This window comes from Macrotis lagotis, chromosome 7 (genome assembly GCF_037893015.1).
Source record: "Macrotis lagotis isolate mMagLag1 chromosome 7, bilby.v1.9.chrom.fasta, whole genome shotgun sequence".
In the NCBI taxonomy this organism is placed as follows: Eukaryota; Metazoa; Chordata; class Mammalia; order Peramelemorphia; family Peramelidae; genus Macrotis; species Macrotis lagotis.
In genome coordinates this window covers 112,436,662-112,463,616 of record NC_133664.1, presented here as the reverse complement: position 1 = coordinate 112,463,616, position 26,955 = coordinate 112,436,662, and the positions used below count along the sequence as shown (strand labels likewise).

The 26,955-nt window shown below is 34.6% G+C and overlaps 1 protein-coding gene across 2 annotated transcripts in view; it reads left to right on the top strand.

Moving 5' to 3' along the window:
• The window catches only part of CHRM2 (cholinergic receptor muscarinic 2), a 198,599-nt gene that overhangs the window by 4,448 nt on the left and 167,196 nt on the right, over positions 1 to 26,955 (top strand). The window contains exon 3 of one of the 2 annotated variants that reach the window (XM_074193604.1): positions 23,253 to 23,319. The exons of the other annotated variant lie outside the window; for it this stretch is intronic. The gene's annotated coding sequence lies outside the window, so the exon portion shown is untranslated. The remainder of the gene's footprint in view (positions 1 to 23,252; positions 23,320 to 26,955) is intronic. 2 annotated transcript variants of the gene reach the window in all.

The following is a 26,955-nucleotide window of genomic DNA, read 5'->3' as shown; positions in this document are numbered from 1 at the left end:
TTGACTTCAGAGACAGAATGTATGAGACAAACAAACAAACAAATGCCTATACAAACTTGCTCTTAAGATTGAATATCTCAGGTAGTCAATATGGTTGGGGCTGAGGTGAGCAATGGCAATGTAAATGTGTATAAATTTTCTTTCCTTAAGTAAATTCTTTCTGATTTTTTTTTGCCTAAACATCCTTCTAAAATCACTTAATTTGGATTTGATTTAGCAATATTTAAGCATGATCATTTCTCATCTTCAAGTCAGTTCTTGGACTCCTTCTAATCCTCATACCAATTCTACCTGACTAGTAAAATGAGTATAGTACAGAGTGTTAGAAAAGTTTATGGTTCAGTAAAATGCTACCAACATTGCCAGAAAATATGAAGGTTCTTAGACTAGGCTTTCTTCAAGATCCAAAGATTTCCCTTATGATGAATGATGATGATGATGATGATGATGATGATGATGATGATTTTTTTTTTTTTACACTATGAGTCAATCATTTCTCTTTTTCACTACTATCAATTCAGAACTGCTTACAGGTAGATAAGGAAAAAGAGAAGTAAACAGATAAAAAGATTTAAAAAAGAAAGAATATAGGGGAAGAAATGAAGGGGCAAAGAAAGAGAGGCTTCACTTTATGTAGATGGGAGTTGAGAAAGAGGCAGAAGAGGCAGAGACAGACACAGACATACTGACAGACACACGCACATACACACACACACACACACACAGAGAGAGAGAGAGAGAGAGAGAGAGAGAGAGAGAGAGAGAGAGAGAGAGAGAAACTGTGATCTTATCATATCTTCAGGCATAACCAAAACCTCCTGTTCTTACCTAAACCATATTCACTTAAATCTTCCAGAAAGGTTTAAACTTTCCATTAATTCTCTAAAAGAAAATATTTTCCTAATTTAATTTTTCTAATGGTAGCTCGTATTTATTTAGAATTCTAAGCTTAATAACTCCACAGGGTGAGTAGGAAAAGTATTTATTTCCATTTTTTCACTATAGCAATGTTCCATGTTTTGTACTGTATCCCTTCCCTGCTCTTCTTTTCTTCCCCTCCTCTCTTGCTTCTCTTTTTTCTAATTCTCTTCCCACCACTTTGATCATTGGTGAAATTCATTACTATATTCCTTAAGAGAATTAGGTTCATTTTTTTTTCTTAAGAGCCCACTAGAAATACAGTGTGGTGTGATGTGTTGTGAATACAAAGAGGATACAATGTCAGACCCTATTTTCAAGGAACACATAGTCTAATTTGAGGGAGAGGATAATTATCTATGATTACTATGAAAGAAAGATGAGTGAAAATGAGAGGATCAGAAAAAAGTGAAATGAAATTTGAGGAAGAATAGATCAGGCTCACCTTCTGGAGGAAAAGGAAGATTAGTGTTTAGAACAGTGTGTGATTTTTTCCAGCCATATTCAACTCTTCATGAACTCATCTAGGCTTTTCTAGCAAAGATATAGAAGAGTTTGTCATTTTCCTCTTGATTTCATGAGGAAAATTAGACAAAGAGGGTTAAATGCGTGACCTGAGATCACACAGCTAATAATGTCTGGGGTTAGATGTAGGGAAATGAAGCTTCCTGAGTCCAAAATCAGCACTATAACACATAGCTGCCCTTCATGTTTGACACCCAATAGGCATTTAATAAAGACTTGCTCACTTAACTAGATTAGGGAGGAGAGATTAATTTTAGAATGTTTGAATAAAGGTTTCAGAGTAGAGAGAGAGGGAAAATAGGATTTAAGGACAGAATTTAGTCCAGAATGAGAGACCTATAATGAAAAGATGAAAACAGAGCATGGTAAAACAATATGCTGGAGTATCTTTAATACACATTTAGTTTTAATTTAATTTGGAAAGCAATGGTAAACCAGTAAAGGATTTTAGTATGACAGTATCAGTGTCATGTGATAGGAAAATGAATTCATGTTATGAAAGATAAATCAAAAAGATATAAACTGAAGGAAAGACCAGTTAGAAGGCTATTATCATAATAAAGGTGAGACTGGATGGATATCTGTATAGAGTGGCTATCAAGGGATTTCAGAGGAAGTAGAGCAACTACAAAAATTATTTCAGAAGTATAATGAAAAGGACTTACTAGATAACTAATCAGATTGTGAGGTGATGAAGATAGAAGAATCAAAAATGCATACTAGGTTATAACACTGAGTGACTAAGAACATGGTAATGCTGTCAACAGAATTAGAGAATTCAAAAATGGAACAGTTTTTGGAGAGAAGATAACTTCAATTTAAAGCATATTATTAGAGATGCCAGTGGCTAAGTGCATAGATATGACAAGTGGAGGGAAATATGATGATAAATCTCTGGAGAGAAGATGATAAATTAATATTTGGAAAATATTTAAAATAGAATTGACAAAATCATGGGGGTAGAAGAAATTATGAGGGAAGGCAGTATAGAAAGAAAAAATGACTAATGATATAATTTAGAGGGGAATCCATACTTAAAGAGGAGGAGGATGTGTGCAATCCAAGAAGACAGAGAAGTATTGGTACCCCACAATGCATACATGCACAAATTAGGCATAGGAATTCATCTGGCTTAAAAAAGAACTTGCTTGGAAAGGGGCTAAGAGATAGAGGGAAGGGGTAATAAGAAGGGTAGACTGAGAAAGCCATTAGTTAACATCAAAACAGGCTCTTAAAGAGGGCACAGGATAAATAATAAAAGGAGAACTAGAAGAAAATAAAATGAATTGCAGTTAGCAACCATGACTGAATATAAATGGATGAACTCACTAGGAAGATAATATATTTAGTAAAACAGCAATATTGTAACAATAATTGAAAGACAACCACTTTGATCAATACAATGGTCTATCACAACCGCAAGGGACTCCTGAAGAGCGGATTGCATAATTTGAAGCATATTTTCCCTTCCTTTATCTTTCCTGCTTTAACCCCCCCCTGGAATATGACTAATATATCCATATGTTGTATATGATCACTCATATGATTATCTTATTACTTTCCTTCTCTTTGTTCTGGGGAATGAATGGAAGAAGGAAGAGAATTTGGAACTGAAAATCCAAATGGAATTTATATGCTTCAGTCAGGGAGGGCAGGGTAATGACCAGAGAGGTAATAAAAAAATCATGAAAGTACTTATGTCATGAAATCCAGGGGAAGAAACTGCCCTTTTGAACATCTCAAACTGGTCTTTTACCCAAGGCATCTCTAATTAAATATGTCTTAAATAAAACTATTTACCACCATTCACCACCCCCAATCTTTCCCTCTTCTGAACTTCCTTCTTATTGTTGAAGATACCACTATTCTTTCAATCACTCAGTCTTCCAACTTCAGCATCATTCCTACCACATATAATCCATGCCCAAATCTCATCATTTCTATCTTTTCCTACATACTTCATATGCGACTGCTTTTTTTCCACTCACACAATCACAATTCTAAATCAGGCCCTCATCATCTATTACCTGACCAATTATAATAATTCTCTGGTCTCCCTGTATCCCACTCCAATCTATTCTTTATTCAATTTTCATATACATTTCCTCCCTAAAATGTTGGGGTGAGCACATCACCTCCTTACTTAATGAGCTTTGGCTGTCCATTCCACCCCCTGCCCCCAGGATTAAATATAATCTCATCTGTTCAACATTTAAAGCTCTTTAGAACCTGGCTTTTTGTTGCCTTTCCTATCTTCTTATACTGACTTCCCTCCATGCATTTTATAATCTGGTAACACTGACCTACTTGCATTTCCTTCAACAAGGCACTCTATCTCCTTGCCTTTGTATTGGCTGATTCCTTTAGCATCCCTGTCTTCCTTCAAGACTCAGCTCAAATCCTATACTTTGTAGGGCACTCCAGTTACTAGTGCTTTCTTCTATCATGTATACATAAATATCTCTCTTTCTCTCTCTCTCTCTCTCTCTCTCTCTCTCTCTCTCTCTATATATATATATATATATATATATATATATACATGTAAATGCACATATAAATACACACATGATATCCATGCAATATGTTTATGTATGCATGTAATGTGCATATGTAGATATATATATTTATGTCTAATGTATGTTTGTGTACATGTGTATATAGTGTCCTGTGCAGTAGGTTGTGTATGCATACATACACACTATGTATATGTATTATGTACCTAGTATTTAATTGTTTATTCCATTAGAATATGATCAAGGGATAGCTATGGATAGAGTGGATGGGGCACTGGTCTTGGGGTCAAGAGGATGAGGATTCGAATCCAGCCTCAGACAACTTGACACTAGCTGTGTGATCCTGGTTCAGTCACTTAAATCCTGATAGCCTCACATCCGGGGCCATCTCCAGTCAAACTGATCATATGTGGTCACTGGAACCAGATAGTTTTAGAGGAGAAAGTGAGCCTGGTGATTTAGAATAGCACCCCTTCACTCAAATTCAATTCATGTGCTTGTCATAGTATTACCTCCCTGACATTATTGTCCTCTTTGACAAAAAAAAAGGACAAAAAAAATCAACCTTTCATTACAATGGTCCTTCAAGGGCAGGGATAGTATTTTGGCCTTTCTTTTGATTCCAGCACCTAGCACAGTGCCTAACCCAAGATAAGAACTTTAAAAAATATATTTATTTTTTATTTTCATCAATATGCATATGTATATTTTTAAGTTACAAAATTTCCTTCCACCCTTCCTTCCCAACCCCCTCCTCTCTACAGGAAACAGTCAGCTTAGCATTGTACATATATATTTTGGATAAACATGTTTACACATTAGTCATTTTTGGTATGAGGAATTAGGATTAAGGGAAAGAGATACATAAGAGATAATTTTTTATGAAATGCTCATCAGATTCTGAAGGGTTGGGTTTTGTTTTGTTTCGTTTTGTTTTGTTTTTCTTCCTCTGGATAGGGATAACATTGTTTATAGTAGGTCTAATACAGTTGTCCTAGCGCAAAATAAGAATTTAACAAATGTTTGTTGTCTGACTAGCTCATTCTGATGGATGTCATTTAATCGTTAGAACACTGGAAGATGCAATGTGGAATCTTGGTCCTTCCTTCTTCTGTCCCTCTCTTCCCCCTTTCCTTCATGGCAAATTAAAGAAGGACATAAAAATGGATAAGAGGAGGGAAAAAAACCAAGGATATAGATAGAGATGATCATTAGTAAAGTTGAAGATCAAATGAAATAATTTATCTATATTAAGCATTTAATAAGGATGCCCAAAACATAGTAGGCATTTAAAGAATGAGTATACCATTCCTTTCTTCCTTGGAGGAGATATTTTCAGAAGAATGATCGGGAGAAAAGCAAAACTTCATGAACTGGGAAGTTAGGAGGTGGTAAGGAAGAGGAGGCACTGGCGATAGGCTATCCATGAAAGAAATTTTGTCCAGAATTAGGATAATCTTTAAGGGAAAACCAAAGTCAAATGAAGAAGTTTGTTGTTATTTCTTTGTTTCTATTGTTTTGTTTTGTTTGCTTTTAGTATAAGGAAGATATGTAATTTTTCTTCAGTTGGAGTCCAGAGAAATTTTGAAGGTATATGAGTAAGTAGGAGAATGGAGGAGCCTTATCAGAAAAGTAAGGAACAAATATTTATTAAATAACAATTAGACAGTGTGCTCTTTCACTAATATTAATTGGAAGAGAGGAATATAGTGATAAGGTTAACTGTTTCAAGGAAGAGTGATATTGCAGCTTTGTGAGGCTTCAAAAAAATAAAGGGAGCTTGATTGAGGTCTAGTGAACCTGAATTTTTTCAGTAAAGTAGTAGGTAAAAATGATGTTAACAGTCACTATATGGAATGCAATGGAGCATCAAAAAGAAAAGAACAAAAAATTATGACCAGGTTCATGGTAGATTATATAAATTTGTGGTTATCCATGTCATTCATCAGCTTTTCCTGATTTATTCTTGCAGTATTCAGCAGTTAAAGAGTGGGAGGGAAGGAAGTAGAGACTAGGAATTATTGAGAGTTATATGCTAGCAAGCTGTGATGGTGTATAATCTATATCAACATTCACATTGTCATTATTATTTCACTGTTCCCATGAACATGTCAAGTACTTTGAATTCTTGCTCAACTAAAGGCAAAACTTGATTGTTCTCTTCCATTCATAAATACATATGACAAAGCAAAGTCATGAAGAGGAAATAGTTTTTTTTTTTTAATATTGATGGCATGGCTCCTAATCCAGTTGCCCAAGATATTGCCTGGTTGCATTGATTTTTACTTTCTTCTCTTTCCCATTTCTAATTGGTATTCCTTATACAGTTGCCTGCATATTCCAAGTATGCCTGTTCATTCTGAGGGATGTCATTTATCCATTAGAACACTGGGAGATGCAATGTGGAATCCTAGAACTTCCTTCTTCCCTCCCTCTCTTCCCTCTTTCCTTCATTCTTCTCTCCTTACCTTGCTTCCTTCTTTCTTCCTATCCTCTTTTCTTTTACCTATGTGCTCAAAGTTCTTGTTTTAAACTATGACCTATATATTCAATCATCTTAACTAATGCTGTTTCCATGGTAATATTGCCTGGAAGATAGGGGGACACACTAATAAATCGGTTTCCTTCATTAGCATAAGAAATTCGTCTTATGACACTCAGAGTACAATTAGGTCAAAAATCAGATTCTAAAGCTGAACGATTTCTTAACTTCCTTCCTTGCTTCTTTCCCCTTTCCCTTTATTTTGCCCTTCCTTTTAATTCATCTTTCATTAATTTTCTTTTCCCTGCCTGCTTCTTTCTTTTCTCCTTTCTTTCTCTCCTCCTTCCTTTCCTTTCCCTTCTTTTCCTTTCTTTTCCAAGATTCTCACAGAACAAAATATTGCCCTCTGTTGCTTATTAAAGGTAAAACCTTTGACTTGGAAAGTGATGCATACTGATTAAAATGTTGAAGCTGAGGATGATATCAACTCGATTTGAAAAATAAGTTGATAAGAGCTATATTTAACTAAAGTCTATTCCTTTGGGCCATGTTAAACAGAAAACATATTGTGTCCAGAGATGTGGGATCATTAGAAACATGCATACGAGAGAGATTTAAAGAAGACATTTGATCTCTTTGCTTCTAAGCAGGCTATTTGATTATGGATTTGCTACATTTTGGGGAGATGCTTCTTAGGAAGATAAGGGTACAACACATGTGCATATGTGTATGTGTGTATGCATACATGTATGAATGTATTGCATGTGTATATGCATATATATACACAAATATGTGTATATGGAAAAATCAAATGTACTTCCTCTCCTCAAAAACTATTGACTGACTGATGGTATTAAGGGTAAATCTTTCCTATTTTAGAAATATTCTCAGTATTTTATCCTCTTTAAGGATAAATTTCTTTAAAGCATCAACTTCAAATATGCTGTATGCAAGTGATGACATACCTGGATAGCAATATTTTATCTCCAATAGATAATTTTAGATGTTAATTTGGGGCAAACACCAAATAAATTTGATAAATAAAAATAGGATTGTCTTTGAGCTAAAGAGGAAACACGAACCTGATTTTCCAAATGGCAGAAATGTCAGTTTGATAAATGTTAGTAATATATTCCCCTTTAATTGGTCAACTTTTCCATCTTACAGTGTAATGTGCAGCTTTTTAAATTTACATAGACATCCCAATTAAATCAAGCTCATAAAACCTCAAACCTGTACACATATGAAACAAGAATTATAGTTATATCTTGTACTCTATTTTTTTTGCAAGGCAAATGGGGTTAAGTGGCTTGCCCAAGGCCACACAGCTAGGTAATTATTAAGTGTCTGAGGCTGGATTTGAACCCAGGTACTCCTGACTCCAGGACTGCTGCTTTATCCACTGCACCACCTAGCTGCCCTTACCTTGTACTCTATTAATGCTATGCATGTCAAAATTAATAATGCATCTTTTCAAGACATGTAAGTAAATATTTTGTCTTGTTCATAAGTTATCAAAAATGGTAAAGGACAAAATTAATGGAAATGTATAATTTTAAGCTATTTTTTCAAGCTTTCCTTTCTATTCAATATCAGTGGTATTCTTCATTACCTTTATTGTTTTAGCCCCCAAACTATTGTGTAGTTCAATGGAGAGAACTGTGAATTTGAAATCATAGAACCTGGGTTCTCTGCTCCTTATTACTTGGAATAATTACTTTATAACTCTGGGTGTCAATGGACTTATTTGGAAATTGAAGGCATTGTACTAAGCACTCTCCCAACAGCCCTTTCAGGGAGGTTCCATTATTACTCCCATTTTACATTTAAGGAAACTAAAGCAAAGAAATATTTAGTGACTTGCTCAGGGTCACAGAGCCAGGAAGTGTATAAGGTTAAATTCAAACTCAGTTCTTTTTAACTTCAGACTTACTATCCATTATCCTACCTCTATCCATTATACTACCTAGGTGTACAAAGAATTATCTGAGTAATATAGACCATTTTGGACATGTCTGATAGCCTATGAATCGTTCCTCTCCTCCAGACAATCAAACATCTGCTTAGAGGAAAGAGACATACATCAAAATGGTTATCCTGAGTAAAGGTTGACCCTTACATTCATTGGGTTTTTCAGTGTCAATTTCCTTTACATTATTGTAGTCATCATTATTTTCCTGTTTCTGCTTATTTAACTCGATATCAGTTTACACATCTTCTCAAGATTCTCTAAATGTTTTATATCCATTATTTTGTTGCATAATAATATTACATTACGTTTATATACCACTTTTTCTGTTCTGGTTGATATTACTAATTTAGAATAGTCTTGTTATTATTTTCCTTTTGTACTTTTGACTCCATTATTATTTTTTCTCCATCCTCCCACTCTTCCTTTGTTTTGTAACCTCCATGGATACTTATAAAGAATTTGAGGGGGGGAGAATAGAAGAACATTACATTGGTATTCTAATTAATTTTACTTTTCATGGATGAAAAACATACTCGAAAAATTTTTACAGCTTCTTCTCACTTTCCCATCCTTGCTAATTTTGTGTCACACCCCACCCCCCCAACAAAGGTGATAGGTGGAGCAGGCGATTGTGAATATAAAATCAGGTTTTGTGTGGGGTTATTGATGATCAGGTTGGGGGAAGAATAGGAACATGTCAGGTCCTTTTCTTTATTCCCTCCTCAAGATCTAGATTTTCTCCATAAGTTGGAATATAGTTTATATAAAATTAGAGTTCATTGATGGATCCAAGAACAGTAATAGACTGTTCTGCAGGGATAGGAGAGTTTTCCTGCCTTTTCTTCTAGAACGCAACTATTCAAATTTTGCGGTCCCTTTCACTGCCACCCCCAAGAAAAATAAAGATCTTGAACACTCCTTCCTGCATCACTTACTCACCAAAAAATAAGCCCAAGTATTAGAATAGGTGGCTAACAAAAAGTATCATAGGAAAAGAAACTTGATGCAATCATTCCTAATATCTACTCCTATGACTTGGACATAGAAACTGTGTACAATGAGTAAAATAAAACTTACATTAAATTTCATATTATTGAACAATATTGAAATTTTAAATGAGTACAATGAGTAAAATAAAACTTCCATTAAATTTCATATGGTTGAACAACATTGAAAATTTTAACATCCTAATGCCTTCCTTAGGACTTTTTCAGATATATAATGTTTCTTCCTTCATTTGCAATATGAAAATAAGTGAAATCATAAAGACTATTTATAATGGGGCTCTTCAATGAAGCCAAGGTCTTCATTTCCTCTCCAGGGAGAATGATTATGAAGTCTCAATATCAAAGCCACTGTTTCAAGCCTGGTCAATGTTTGTACCCTGATGCTCCCATTATTTTTCTATCATTTTTCTACCTCTGTAACCTGCAGTCAAAACCTCATGTGAAAAGCCCAAGAGTATCACAATTTACTTGTCTTTTTTTTTTTTTTTGGTTAGTGCAGATGTCTGTTGCTGCTTTTCAAGGGGTGGAGGCAGGGGGAGGGGAAGATGGTGCAGATTTATGCCTCTGACGTCTTTGGTAGCTTGTTGTCATTCAAAGGGAACCATGTGAGGAGTTTGCTTTTACATTCTCATTACAAGGGAGGGATTGGTGAAGGAAGATTCCCCCCACCCTTGGTTTTGACTGCTGGTGCTAACTTCACAAGGTTGGATGCAAAGGTTTTGACATCCATCACAAGAGAAAATACCACTATAATATTCTATGCATAATTGTGAACCAGTAAGTTAAAAAAAAGAATGACTAGAAAAGCACACAGTTCACCCTTGGATTTTGTGTGTTTAGAGAAAGGAAATGCTTTTCTCTTATACAGACAGCAAATCTGAGGGCTAAGAGACAATCTGGTAATTTTTCAGAGAAAAAGGAACCCTGACCTTAGGAGTTGAGACCTTCATTCTATTCCCTTTTCTTCTACTTAGTAGTCATGTGAACGTGGAAAAATAATTTAATATCTCTGAACCTTTTTTGTTTCATTTTTGTTTATTTTGTTTCAAATGGTAATAATACCTGCCTGATATATTTCAGTGTTATGAAAAGGAAATGAGTTAATGATTTTGAAAGTACTCTGAAGATTGCCTGTCATAGACAAAAAGTAGATGTATGGTTCAAGAGTCACTGGGGTTCTGTCTAACTTTCCATAGACATTTTGAAACACTTTCCTCACCAAGTAGGGAAAAATAGTGGTGTAATAGAAGTCAGGAAGTTTGGAATATAATATTGGTTCTGCCACTAATGAGTTGTGTAATATTGAGCAAGTCATATTCCCTCTCTGGCCTCAGTTTCTTCATCCATAAACCTAGGATATCTAACTAGATAAAAGTCCTTTCCAGGTGTAAAACTCCATAATTGCACTCTCTGATGCTATTCAGAGGCAATGAGCAAGGCCCTTCCATAACTCCAGATTTTCCACCCAGGCAATATGCCTCAAAGGTGAAATGTTCCATAGAGCTAAGTATATATAAGTTTAAAAGCCTTAGAAAGCATATAGGGCTGGCCTTCTACAAAGAGATACATTCTTTAAAAAAAAAACAACCTGCTCCTAAATCACTTTCCCCCTTCTCTTCCATGATTCTTTGGATTTAGGCTATCTTATCTCTCAAAAATTCCTTTAAAATGTAAATTATGTTATTAGAGAGGTATCTCATTAAGCATCACAGTGTCTATTATCATGAAAAGTATAACTTGATATTTCAGATTAGTCTAAATCTTAAGGAAGATAAGGTAACTTTTAAGGTAGGAAGGAGGGAAATCAAACATCTAATGCTCCTAGTCCTGATAAAGAAGTTAGTTTGAATATCTAATAGGAGATCCTAGGCAGAAGCTATTGTAAGTAAAGGGATTATAGTGGTGTTAGACATTTAGTGGGTCTGATATGGAGCAAGAAGAAGGGTAAAGACCATTTTCTGTTATCAGATTACATCCTTCACAATTTTATCTAAGTGAAACTTTGGTGATAACAAATTAATTCAAATAAAGGAACATAATTAGCTTATGTGTAAACACATATAGACCCACAGGTTTTTTAATACAAATGCAAATACACACATATATATACTGAACAGCTTAAATTCACTTTACTGAATTCACCTACCTCTCATTCCATGTCAATCTTTCCTGGCTGCTACTCCCCCATCCTCCATTGGAATGCATACCCTAGTAATATCAGATTCCACTGACTTCTCCCCCTTATTAATACTTTCTTCTTTCTCAGATTTAATTTTATTTATTTTCATTTCTATACTCATGTTATGAGTTATCTATGAAATTACCTTTGAATTTCCCTGGTACCCACCAGTACTATCAGGAAAAATTGAGGAAGGATCCCTAGTGCATTAATTGGGGACCCTGTCCTAACTTTATGAAAAGAGATAGGTCAGAATAACACAGGAATTTCAGCTAAGATGGGTTTCACTCTGTATCCTGGGTGGGTGGGAGTGAGAAAGGGATTTTCGTAGTAATGGCATCACAAAACCATTTTAATACTTAAGAACAAGTTCTATTCCACCTTAATATGAGGGCTGTTGTGGTTGTTTTTCACTATTTGTCTTTTTATTCCCTTACTGGCACAGTTCCCTCCACAGAGTAGGGTCTTTATAAATGTTAATTGAATTCAGTGTTGCTACCATTTTATCGAGATTGACTTTTGCCTTAGATTACACAAAATAAAGACCCTGAGTTGGCTACTATGCATTCCTTGGGTTTTCTATTTATGTTTCTACTGTCAAGGCTAATCATCTGTTTATTTGTAGGAAAACCTCTAGCCTTCATTAGAGTCATTAGTGCCTATCAGTCAATAATCCATGTTAATTTTCACAAGTAATTAAAATTTCACACTCACATTTCAATATCAGTCAATATTTTCCCACAATATTTTCCCACACTGACACTTTTAATCAAGGATTATCTTACACAAGGAAGCTACAACAGGACCCTAATTAGGATGTGGTGGTAATTGTTCTTCATCTTTGCAGTTTGGCTTTTAACTGTGACTCATTGGAAAATATGAGATTTTTTTTCCCATTTCAACATGCACCGAATTGCAAGGACTTAGGTTTTGACTCCTCCCTCTGTAACAATTCACCTGTTTAAAAACCTTATAATTTTCCATTCCTAGCCATAATATGGAATAAACGTCATTTTCCCCAGTAAGTTTCCATATTCAAAGGAAATACAATGACACCTTTCTAACATTGGCATACAAGATTGAATCCCAGGGGTGGTTTCATGGAGAAAAAGAGGTTGTCAACTGTCTCCTCTTTGATTCCAGGCTTCTTCTCCTAGAAACAAAATATCACTGGCTTTTTTTAGCCTCACTAACACAAAGAGAGAGTTCATATGGACCATGCAGTCCACAATTCCCCTTGCGTCAATTCTTCCTCTTATATTCCTAAATTCTTGATGTTGCTTAATTACCTTTTCCTCATAGTAGTTTCTTAGGGTCTCCAATTCTTTTGCTAAGCTTTCCCTTCCCCATTTTTAAGAGGTTAGTTTTGAATGCTATCTGTAATTAGCACCCTGATCTCTTATCCCCTTCCTTTAATATAACCTGATAATATTCTGATTTGCTGGCACCTCAAGGCATAACATAAATTTTCAGAAATAATTGGCAGTAGTTTTACATTTGTCAACTGATTGTCTTAAAAGTTAGAGATTTAAAAATTTAAATTCAGGGGAAATTAAAAATTCTGTTGGTCTGAAATACCTGTGGTCTTTTAATGGCTGCACATTCCAGTCTGAAACTTTTCTATTCATCGATTTAAAAAGCAATTCAAGCAGAATTTGGCTAGCTCTTTTCTATTTCTTAAAGTTTCCATCCTGTGGAGATTTACTTTACATTTGCTGAAGAAACTTGGGATGAATTGTTCACTAATATAGTATCCATCACTGATTTCTCAGCTTCTGTCTATGCAATCACAGATTTTTTTACCTTTGTATCTTGATTGCCATTTTTTAAAGGAAAAAACTCCCTTTATTCTTGAAGTTGAGTTATTGGTGAGTGTGTGTGTGTGTGTGTGTGTGTGTGGTGTGTGTGTGTGTGTGTGTGTGTGTGTGTGTAGCTTTATGTGATGTAGTTTTCATGGAAATTTTTTATAAACATACTTCTTGATAATAGGTTAAGACCTGAAAGGAACGAACTTCCTTAATTGAGACTTCATCAGGTGAAGTGATTTTTCCAATTTCACAAGGATAATAAGAAGCAGAATTGGATTTGAACAGAGGTCCTCTGCTTTATTTATTATACCATGCTATTTTCTTTATCTTCCAATCTTTGACTAAATTCTTATTAAACTACTCAATGTTTTGAGTTTCTACCCCAAACTCATCACATCTCACCATTCTTAATGAAATGTATTGTCCCTTTAATCTGAACATCCTGCTGAATATCCCAACTTCTTTCATTTTTCTTCTAAGGTAGCTGCATTTCTCCAATCTCTTATTATAGGCTTCCTAAGATCTGTATGTAGAGTACTTTTTTAATACAAACTAACAACAATAAAACACCAACAGGAAAAAAACAAACCTCAGCTCCCCTCCTATAGCTTCACTTTATTTTTTTATTAGAAAGTATACTAAAACTGTCCAGTTTCAAAATTTGTGTTGTCCAGGAACAGAGGAAGAGTAGTAGCATTACTGACATTATCCTTTTTGAATTGTATTTATTTTCCTACAATTCTGACAAGAATTTGAAAGGCTGATCAGTGAAGAGAAACCTAAATTTTGATTTGACTGCCAATATTCTTTCCATTCAAGAAACATTTAAGTAGTTTCTTTTTATAGGCAAGGAGCTGGATTTGCAAATTTTTTTTTTAAATGAAATCATTATTATCCTCAAAATGCTTGTATTCTATCTGGGGTAAACAATGCATGTATAAAAAATTAAATATAAAAAATTTAGAAAATAAATTTCAGGGAGAAGGCATAAATATCTTATAAAGAAAGGTTGTTTGTTAGGAATAGGAAGAGTTGCAGTAGGCTTTCCAAAGGTACAATAGAATGTAATTGAAAATTGGGAAAGATAACCAAAAAATCTGTAGACCCAACTGCTTATTTCAGGGTGGGACAAGATTGAATTATTCATCTTCCTTTCTTTGGATAAATCAGCTGAGTCAGAGTTCAGATCATTATAGACAGGTTCAAGTTTTGTAAAAAAAATGACTCTCTGATATTGTCATATATATTCAAATTCACACTATTTGAAGTTAGAACTATGTAAAATATGGAAATTTCTTTGAGTCCAATGGAAATTTGTAGTGCAAAATTGAATAGAAAGAACACTTCAGGGGATCATTATTCATACTAATTAAGACATATCTGTGTGTGTGTGAGTGAATGTGTATGTGTGTATACTTGGGGAGGGGGCAGCACAGAAGGGTTTTTGTTCCTCCACTATATTGTGGCTGGTATGTTTAGGGTAGGGTCTTATTCCTGTCTAATGGTCAAGAAAGGGATTTTTAAGAAGATAATTCTGACTCACCAACAATAAAACATGCACATTATTTCTTTGCTGCTATTTAAAGGCAGGGCCAAAATCAAAATGCACTTCTATTTGTCTTATCGCCATGAATATTTTTTAGTTGAAGCTGAAAGAATGAGTGCTGCTTCCTAGAATAATTTGGCAACACACTGCTTTAATCTTGAGCCTTAAGACTGGACAATAAAGTAATATTCTAATTGAACACTGGTTACACATATATTTAGAATTACAAATCGTTAATTAGCTATAATTATACAGTTAATAGAAATTTATACTTATAATGATAATAATCTCTTACATAGTACTTTAAAGTTTTCAAAACACTTTACATATGATCTCATTTGATCCTCACAACACTCTTGGAGTTACTTATTATTATCCCCATTTTATCGACGAGAAAATTAAGTGAGGCTTAGCCTGGATCATCTAGATAGCAAGTGTCTGAGATAGGATTTAAGCTAACTGCTTCCTAATTTCAAGTGCAGAACATTACGTGCTGTATCATCCAGTTGCCCCATGTAATCACTGTGATGAATAATAGCTATAGCAATAACTTTTAGTAGTTACATAATTAGTTAATAGATAATAAGTTACTGTAACAAATAAGTCCTTAATTTCTTTTACAAGTATAATTTTCAAAAGGAACAGCAATGTAGAGAATGTAGGAAAATAAATTTATGAATACGAACATGAAAAGTGTTATTTGTATTATATTTTCTTTGACCCATAACCTCTCATAATCTATTAGTAGATGTCTATATATTTAATAACTCTAAATAAATATTCCTTTTCTCTGGAGCAACTCTTCTAAGCCCCTGAATTGCTAAATGGCTCTAATCTCCTTCTTTAGTTTTCAGAATGGTCAGTTTGATTTGGGGGTGGGGGACATCTTGAAGCAAACTTTTTTTTTTCCAGAGAAAAGCTGCACTTGGGAAGCGAAATATCACCACTATGGGCTTTTTTTTCTGAAGTAGTTTCTCTTCCCTTGAGATTTTGAGCTAAATCCAGGCAGTTTCTGAGAGCTTCTTAGATACCATGGGTCTGTGGTGATGTTCAGTTGCCTCAGCTGAATCCAATTAACCTTCTCTGGCAGATGCAGAGTGAATGATTGAGCATGTGACATTTTAAAGGCACTAGGCTTATTTTTTTAAATACACAACATATGTTCAAAAATGAATTTAACCCAACAAAGAGCACATACTAGCTAAACAAACAGGTTTTTCCACAGTGGGGATGCATTTATACTATACCATCTGCACCTTCTTATCTGGTTCCATTTGCAAGATGGCTGGCCAGAATCAAGAATGCAGTGTTTTCATGGAGCAGAATGATGTCATTTGCAATTGCAAGCAAGCTTGCAGCCCTCATCTCATTAGTGCTGAATAGAACATCCATTCTTCCATTCATCTATCCATTAAACTAGCTGTGTAGCCACTTATTGATCCATTCATTCAACAAATATGTATTAAACATATCCTTTGATTAAGGTAGCTTGCTAAAGCTCCACCTTCTGAGGTCACTTAACTTTTCTTAGCTCTTTCAAAAAACAATACTTATGTCAAGACAGGAAAGGTATGAAAATTTAGCATTATCTAACCCTAGGACCTGACTTAAGCAATTGAATAGAGTGCTATCTTGATATTTGTTTTATACCTAACTGGTATTTTTAAAAACATATATTAAAAACATTAATATTTCCCAGAACATTGAGTGAATGTTGCTGTTACTCTCCTCTTTTTTTCCCTTGTAGTTAATTAATCTGTACTATTTCCACTTCTTTCTGCCCCATATCATTGAGAGCTTCCCTTGGTCCCAAAGATTACCACAGCTCCTGGATCCAGCTTTCCCTCTTTCCATTCCTGGAGTAGCTTAAAGGCTATTCAGAAGTATGATTGAATGGTTGTACAACCAAAGAAATTTGTGGGTTAAGGACCAACAAAAGGACTCTCACCACTCCACTCCTGAAGCTGGAAGAGAAGTTTTCAGAAATACAGCCTTCATAAATAAGTTGAGTCACAATAAAATTAAAAGGCTCTCATACCATTTATCTAAGTGAAAGGATACTTTAGATAGACCTTCAGCAGGGATGGAGAACCTCTAACTTGCTGACCATTATTGATCTAGTGATGTTAAAGCAACTTAGATGGGACTCAAAATTCAATTAATCTAGTTGCTTTTTAGGGGTGAACTAATTGAATGTTTGATCAAATCCAGCCCACACATGATGTTATCAATATTCAAATAACCCTTGTCAGAAAAAAAAATGGTTCATCACTCCTGCTCTATGAGATACTAAACATCCTGCTAAACATAACCAGAAAATCTCAGTAATTGTACAAATTCTAAAACAATTGTCTGTTTTCCAAATTATGAAGAGCATAGAACCATTTCTACAACCTTCACATAATTCCCTTTACCTCTAGTTATATAGTTAGGGAAGATTTTTCCTCTCACTCTTTCAGCCTCATACTGGGTAAAAAATACTCCTAAGTTGTTATGGCAGTAGCATTGCACATATGCTTCCAAGTTTCCTGTCTTCTAGAGTTCTCCATTGTCCTTTAGCTTCTAACAACTCTTGAACTCCAAATAGGATACTGCTGTGATGGAATATTAGGTAATATCTTCTTTCAAACCTTTAGTAGTCTTACAGTGCATGGTAACTAATGAAGTATATAACCTCCCCAATTACCTTTTCCTTTGATTGGAGATTCATGAAACTTAAATAAAAAACTTATGTTAAGTTTGTACACATTTCAAAGCAAGTAAGATTGCATATATATATATATATATATATATATATATATACACACATATATGCATGTATGGATATAAAGCTTTGTAGAAATTGTCTCTATTATTGCTACATTAGCATATTACAAAATTATGCTAATTTTCTATTTCATAGTTGAGCTTTGTTTTTGATTCTTTCAACTTTTTTTCAATTCCCTGGTGGTTCTTCTTGCTTCTTTGAATCTAGTATTTTCATAGAAATTTTCAGAATCTGAATATCTATTACTGTCCATAATTGTTTAAGACATTCAATTCTTTTCCTCTTTCCATTAAGCATTTTCATGTTTACTTACTATCCAGCTAGGGCCTTTCATCAGGGTGTGGTTCAGTAGCATTAGATTTTTGATCTAATTCTTGGAAGACAAGCTTCAAAAGCATATATCTATCATAAAAATCCTTTATTTCTCTATCTCAAAGTGCTATCTTTGACAAGCTAAGATCAAATTTGTCTTTTTTTTCTTCTTTTTAAGTTTTGTTTCTTGAGGTCAGGGACTATCTTGCTTGACTACATTTCCAAGACTCTCTGGCATAGATAAGCACTTGGCAAATGCTTTGTCATCCATTCATCCATTATTTTTCCAGATTCTATATTTCTTTGGAGATTGAACCCCCTATAATGATAGTATTACTAGTTCATTAACCCTTTAGTCATCCCCCTCAGGTCACAGGAGATACTTTAAAAAGAAATCATGGAAGCTAGAACTATAAAATTTTATATAATTAGAAAAAATGAAAATTCCACAAAGAGAATCAATCAATAAATTCAAGAAACATCATTGCTTTCATTTTCCAGATGTACATACCTTTAAAAGGGAACTAGAAAATATATGATCATGATGATGAAATATTTAAGAACAGAAATCTCAAAACTGGGGCTTTCTTTTGCTTAAGCATTTCTTGAGATCATTGGGGAGGCTGCTTAGCCTTTTGCCAAATTGGCTACCATTGTCCCTGCAGTACCATTAACTTCTGAGACTGAGAAAAATTAGAAACCTGCATTTTGATGTAATTCAGTTCACCTTTTGCTAATCATTAGCACAGTATCTTCTAAATAGTAGACTGAGGCTTGCTATAGTAACAGTGAATAAGACTAGCATAGCTAAAATCATTTTATAATAAAAATATATATTGCTCAGACCTAGGATTGGATAACTCCTTGGCAGAAATGTTGTAAAGGATTTGATTCACAAAATCAAACCCTTTATTTCCCATCTAGGACTGATTTCTGTGAGTCAGCTTCAGGGGACCAGGGTAGATGAGATAGTTGTGGCTAGGCTAAAGAACTAGTGTTCTTGGCTACTTGGGTATTTCAAGGTCCAGAGAATGTTACACAGAGGTGATAGAATGCTCTCTCAGGCCACTGTCACTTATCCTGGGAACGTGATGTTCTCTCAGGGAATATTGGAAAAGCACTTGCATTCTATTTCTGGAGGCAGCAGGGGGGCTGAGAGGGGCAAGAAAGTGAAGGAGAAAATATCAGCAACTTCTTTTCCAAGTTTTCTCTTCTGGGGCTACACAGAAACAAAAGGACAAGAATTGAAAGGCTGGTAAGTCAACACAAGCCTTTACAACGCCCCCTCATGAAGAAGCGCCAACATAAAAGCATTGACTTCAAATTAAATGGAAAATTGTTTTCAAGAGAGTTGTTGTTAGGCAGTTTCTTCTTTAGTGACCTGCCAAGGCCCAAATTTAAGACTGAGCCATTCTACTTGCAAGCAGAAGGGCTTCAGAGAACAGAAAACCCATGTTCACAGAGCAATTTGTTGTTGTAAGATGTCGATATGTTTGAAGGTGGAACAGCTAAATAGTACAATAATGAAAAAAATACTGGATGGCTAGAAAGATGGGGGTAGTTTTCTAAAAATAATTCCGAGCAGCTATATAACAATTGTTTTCAAATGAACAAAAAAGGATTTAAAGAATGTTCTAGGGGCGGCTAGGTGGCGCAGTGGGTAGAGAACTGGCCCTGGAGTCAGGAGTACCTGAGTTCAAATCCAACCTCGGACACTTAATAATAATTACCTAGCTGTGTGGTCTTGGGCAAGCCACTTAACCCCTAAAAAACAAAGAAACAGAAAAAGAATGTTCTATTTCTTCTTCCACCCTTTCCCCGAAGATGCTATTAATTATACCCATTTGGAGATGGTGAAACTTGGTCAGTGTGTATACTTACAAAATAAATGAATATACACCCCCATCAGTTAATTATTGGATGCTTATTCTATAATTGTCTTCTCAATCTTGAGTGTCTCTGATTGTGGTTGTAAGATGTCAATATCGTTGAAAGTTGAACAGTTAAATAATGTAAAGAGTTAAAAATGATGATGATGATGATGATAAATTGAATAGGTAGAAAGTGGGTAGTTTTTTTTTTAAAAAAACTTCCATTTTCAAATAAATAAAAAGAATTTCAAAAATTGCTTTATTTATTCTTCTACTTATTTCCTGGAGATGCTATTATTACCATTTGGAAGATGATAAAGCTTAGCCCTTGTCTATAAACTCACAGAATAAACAAATATAAAGAGCAGAGTAAAAAAGAAAAAAAACCAGTCAAATATAAGAGTATTTAGTCTATACTGGTTTTCTTATTCTTGAGCAGACTATGGCATTGTTATTTCCAAAGGGTAATCCTGGCACTCTGCCACAAAGGGAAAAGGATTCAAGGAAGTAGACAGCTCTCACGGAAACCCATACTTGTCATAGGAGAAACAATTCAAAGTTCATATAATTTTGAACCAGTAGTGCCCTTGTATAGCAACAGCAGCCATTATTGTGATTTAAAACTGGCTGCAATCACCACTGCCCAAAATAACCTTATCTTAATATTCTGCACAGACATTCCTTTCTTCCAGTGAGCTCCCTGTAGCCTTTCTTTATCAAAGCAAATTTCTGATCCTCTCCCTCAAGCCATAGGAGTGCTCTGCTCTTGGTTCCCTTCATCTGCAGTGGCGACATGAAAACTGCTGCAGCCATAGGAATAGGGTGACTGAGCAGGTGTCCCATGGTTGGAAGGAATCAGGGTCACCATCATCATCATTGTACTATGCAAAATTAGCAAGGACATAAGCCTACCCGAGCCTATCTCTGAAGCAAATAACAATGACTCCCCAACTTCTCTAGTTCCTTTCCACTCTTCTAAAGACACACATTTTTCTGCATTAGTCCACAGGACCCAAGGTAGGAGTTTCCTTGGTTACAAGCCCCACCTGTCAATCAGGACAGAGCAAATCTCAGTGAAGCATTAACAAGAAAATCAAAAGTTTGGTAATGTATCCTTTTAGGGTTTCAGAGAAATGATCTTTCATTTCTTTAGTACTTGAAGCTTTCTAGTTGCCCGACAGGCATCATTTGTATAGATGTAATACTACAGTATGTTGAATAAAAAAAAGTTTTAAAAAGTTAATGATTTGGTCTATGCTAGGTATTTACAGTTTAAAGTACACATGCTAATATGCCTTTGTTGTTTGCCCCTTTAAAATGCAAGCTCTTTGCAAATAGGGATTATTTAATTTATCATATTTGTGATCATAGAGTCAGGTAAATAATGGTTGCTTAATAAATTTTTGTTGCTAGGTACTAGAGATGGTGTTTTAGATATTTTTGAAAGTAAGTAGATTAATTGTTTCTACCATATTTCCATCTTAATTACTTGAAATAGCATCTAAACAACCATGCAATGGGATAAAAACTGGCTGGCTCTCAGCCATCTGTCTTGAGAAAATTGGTATTTCTGACTTTGTTTATTTTAATGTCTTATAATAATAAACATTTTCATTTACTCTTCATTGATGTTATTTCTCAATAACACCCCCCATCCAATTTAGAGCCCACCCTTATAACAAAAGTATATTTAATAAAATAATTATTATTAGTTCATATATAAAAGCTGTGCCTTTTTCTGAAACTCATCTCTCTGCTGAAAGGTGGGAAGCATGTTTCCACATCTATCTTATGAAGTCAAGGCTAGCCATTGCATCAATTCTGATGTCTTTGCATCACAGAGGTTACTGTCAAATTTGATTTTCTGGTTCTGATAATGTCAATCAACTTTATTTTGTATAAGTCTTTCAAATTTGTTCTGTGTAGTTCATATTCAACATTTTCCTACAATGCAGTAATATTACCTTGTATCCATTTACCATGATTTGATCCATTAATAATCCCCAATCAATTGACATCTACTTTGCTTATAATTATCTGCTGTATCCATTTTGCAATTTAAAAAAAGAGAGAGAAACAAGGGGAGAATAAAATGACCAAAATCGACTTTTTCTTAACAGAATACAAAAATATTTATCCATTGATTCAATGTTATAAAGGGACCTAATAGACTTAAAAATGGAAGGGACCTCAGATGTCTTCTAATTTAGTCTCTTCCCAATTTACAGATGTCACAACTGAGGTCTAGGGAAGTGACATGACTTGTCCATGGTCACCTAGGCTATAAGTATCAGAACTAGAATTTTAAACTTGGCTAGAATTTTAAACTTGACTTTCTAAGGATGTATTTAATGCTTGTTTCCACTATAATATCCTGAATATGATGAATATACTTCAAGAGTTTATGTATTCTCTTCATCTATAGGGCTTCAAAGGGAGTTGGGATTATATGGAAGGGATAATTTAGAAAGAAATACTGTTTAGGTTTGAAATGGCCTGGATAATTTTAGCATTCCCTTCTAGTTGGGTCATTCTCCATATAATCTTGGAGTTTGAAGGGACTTTTAGAGATGAACTTATCTTGTCCCACCCCCTTCTTTTACAGATGATGAAACCCAGAGAAGAAGTAAAATGAAGGGACAATTGATGTTGGGAAACAATATATAGGTAGTATTGGAAAAGATGACAGTCTTGAATGTCATGATAAAGATCTTTGGTAAGACAAGTACAGATCAGTTTAAGAAAGATTAAGTTATTACATCTGAGATAAATCAATCCATTAACTCTAGGCCTAATATTTTCTTTTTTATGTTTTCTTTTTTTTCATTTAAAAAGTTTTTCAATTAGGAAACATTTAGCTTTTTTTCTTCTACCTTCATGAATTAAAGGAAGACAAAATAAAAACAATAACCTTATAACAAATGTGTGTAGTCAAGCAAAACAAATTCCCATGTTGGCCATGTACAAAAATGTACGTCACACTCTGCAGCTAGCATCTTTGTAAGTTGATGAATAGTCCAGCTTATCATCACTTCTCTAGAATCATGTTTAGTCATTTTATTTATCTGAGACCTTAAATCTTCCAAAATTGTTCATCTTTGTTATGTGAGTAATATTAATGTAAATTATTCTGCTCATTTTACATTATATTAGTTCACATAGGTCTTTATAGGTTTTCTGGGAAAACAAACTTTCATCATTTCTTAAGGCAAATGATATTTAATTACATTCATATTCCAAGAACTTTCAAATCTGTCCCTCTAATCTATAAGTTATTGTATCCAATTCTTTATAACTCCATTTGAGGTTTCTTGGCAAGGATACTAAAGTGATTTGCCCTTTCCTTCTCTAGGTCATTTTACTGATGAGGAGAATGAGACAAGGAGAGTTAATTGGGAATACATAGGATCACATAGTTAGTAAGTATCTGAAAACAATTTTAAACTCAGGAAAATGAGGCTTACTGATTTAAGACATGACACTCTATTCTAGCTGCCCTAACCCATCCTTAAGTTGCTATAAAAAAGAAGGCAGAATCACCAAATCATTGATGCTATGTTATAAAATTCAATTGTTTGATATGTGTGTGACAAAAACATTGAAGGTGATTTCTACTTCTCTAGTGGCTTATGTTGGCTTTAGCTTACTGGTCATAGATTTTTAAATGAGATTCGATCAATATAATAGAGGTGAAGATGCAGAAAGCAGGACAGCAGGTTTAGTGGGTCAGAAGACCAGGTATAACTGAATTCTTGGAATATTGGGGATTGTCTCAGAACTGGGTCAACTAAGATAAGCTATGGACTTATTCCAAGACCATGCAATGAACTGGCACATTTTAAAGAAAACAGACAGAAAGAAGGCTGCTAAGATATACTTGGGTATATGAGATTTGATTTCTACTTTGGTGTAGATCATGTCCTTATATATCTAAGAATAAGATGGGTCAAGAACCTGGTGAAGTTAGTGGTTTTGATAGAATCCAACAGTTGGGGTCCTCCTAATCAAATCATTTATGTGTCATATTTCATATGATTTCTTCATTGCCTTCCCATTAGAAATAGTTTTAGGGAGTCATGGAATCTATAGCTCTCTGATCGTTTAGTCAGCATCCAGGCAGCAGCCATAGATAGGATGATTTGGGGATCATAAGACATAATCAAGATCAAAAAAATACTGCATCTTTGAACATATTTTCTCCAAACTAGTTCCTTCCCATAAGGGGATCACTGGTCTCAAGGGTTCAAAAGTTTGGCATTGACAGTGAACATGAGTTCCCCAAAGTATGCTCTTAAATTTTTCCCCTCAAAATTAGACTTTGTTGGGGTGGCTAGGTGGCATAGTGGATAAAGCAGCAGCCCTGGAGCCAGGGTACCTGGGTTCCAATCCAGTTTCAGACACTTAATAATGACCTAGCTGTGTGGCCTTGGGCAAGCCACTTAACCCCGTTTGCCTTGCAAAAACAAAAAACAAAACAAAAAAAAATTAGACTTTGTTGGTCATGGTTGTACTTGTTTATTTCCCTTCCTGGATATACTCATATCTACACTAAATATACATGTATGGCATATATGTAGCACATTTGATCATCTGTGCATGTGAGTGCATATTGTGTTTGTGTGTTTGTGTATGTATGTGTGTGTGTGTGTGTGTGTGTGTGTGTGTGTTCAGAGAATTTTCTGTAAGAAATCAGCTGAATGTGCTCTTTAGGCACAGATTTCTGTAATGGAAGCTTTTAATTTGGAGTTCTATAGCTGAGAGTTTAGTGAGAGAAACTGTTTTCTTTCTACAAATATTCTCCCAATGCTAGAGTGAATACAACTATGATTATTTTGTGGAAATGAGTCTTTTTTTCTACTTTTGGATAAATGCATTTGGGATGGGGTTGAAGGACAAAGGAGTATGAGCTGGGAAGAATTCTTAGACTATTCCCCAGGAGAAGATCAGGATTCTTTGCAGCTCTGCTCATTCATATTCACAAAGAAAGCAAGAACTGAATTTAGGAGGGTCAAGATGGTCACTCTGGATTGTCCTCAGGGAACTTTCAGCTGATAACTAAGTTCTTAAACCCTCCTAGAAACACTAGTATCTTTTGAAGTCTGTATGTGAGAAAACTTTAAAAAAACCTCAAAATTTTAAAAAAACAAAAACTCTAGGTTTGTGTAAGAATGCCTTGATCTCTTCCCTTATTTAAGGACCTGATTTTAAAAATAATTCAAACAATAAGCATTCAATTTTTGTTCCTCATCATTGAAAAGAAAAAAAATTAAAACTTTGTAATACATATTCATAATTAAGTAAAACGATTTCCTGAATTGTCCTCTTCAGCTCATTCTTTACCTTAAATCTATCACTGCTATGGGATAGGTATTACCATGTTTTGTCACAGGTACTTTGGAACTGAGGTTGGTTATCAAGAATTCAAAGTTATTTTTCTTAAAATGTTTTCATTGTGAAAATTATTCTCCTAGATCTCTCATTTCATCCTGAATCATTGTCCACAAATATTTTCAGATTGTTGGGGTTTTTGAACCATTGTGATATCCTTTGCATCCAGTGACTGTGCCATATCTCCCATACCATCATTTGACAACAGATGAGGAATAATGCAGCAAAAAAGAATGATAGCAAGGGCTGAGGTACAAACCAGAGGAATAAGTTAAAAACCACTCTCTAAAAGTTTGGGGAATATAAATAAGTCATTTTATGAACTACCTAACTCTTCCACTACTCTCTCCTCCCTTTCCCAACATTTAAAACATTTGTGGGAAAATGATTTTACTGTGCAATACCAAAAGATTTCTGTCCCTCACACTGAGTGGGGCTGGAGCCCAAAGAGAATTTTCTTTTTCTTTTTCTTTTCTGGAAACAGGGAACCTACAGTTCCTATTCAACTTTTAATGGAAATCTACCTTGTATTTATACATTGCTTTTCTCTGTCAGAGCACAGACTTATTCTTGTATTTATTTCTTCTTGTGAACTTTCACTTTTTATTTTCTATATGGAGAGGTAACCTTAGGATTTCCTTCATTTTTCCTGTCTCCAGAAAACTGACAGAATGATTCCAGGGTAGGAGCTACCTGTCCTCATGTAAATGGTTTTTGGTCTAGCCCTGGTTGCAATATTACTCCACTCCATCCACTGGAATGATGTTTTTAATTCAGTTGTCTACTGTCAGAATTTAACTTGGGCACCAGAGAATATAATTTTTGTCCAGACCTTCAGAGAACTATGGCAAAATTTAAAACCAACATACAAATAAATATAGATATGTACTTGAAATACATCAAAAATATGTAACAATGCACGTTAACTATTGTACAACTTTTATTTCATCACCAAAGATTTTAATAAAAAAAACCCACTAAACTGAAAATTAAGACAAATATCAATAAATGAATAAACAAATGAAGAATTGAATAAAATCCACAAAGATCTTGCATCAATCCATAATAATTTCCTTTGCTGAGTCTCACTTCCTAATTTATGGATCCATGTGCTACTTCAATCTTTTACTACTACCTTAATGACTGAAATCCCCTTTAAAGAGAAACAAATGTGATTTAAAAAAAAAGCATAACAACCCTCTATAACAACCCTCAACAACCTCTGACACTGCCCTTAGTTGTACACATGCTCAATTGAATTTGATTAGTCACATAATTAGGTACTTACCTGAAAGAAAATAAATTCAGACTTGCTAGGGAGATAATACTCTTTCCATTACATCTGCACCATCCAATAGATGTGGACTAGGAATACATCTTTGTTCTTTATTATTCTTTCAATCCCATGATCATGATGTGTTCCATCTTCTTGATGGAAGAATTAGGTCCAGGCTCTTTTGCCACTTTACCACTGGTTTCTGCTATTGATTTAGGTATTTTCCTCCATGCCATTTAAAAAAAAAGAATTAGATGAAAATAAAATGTGGCATTTTGTATGACTAGAATGTGAAGTCTTAATGAAATTCAGAACAGAGATAATTAAAAAGATACAAATGTATCACTTCAATTATATTAAATTAAGTTTTTACATGAATACTTTTTTATTT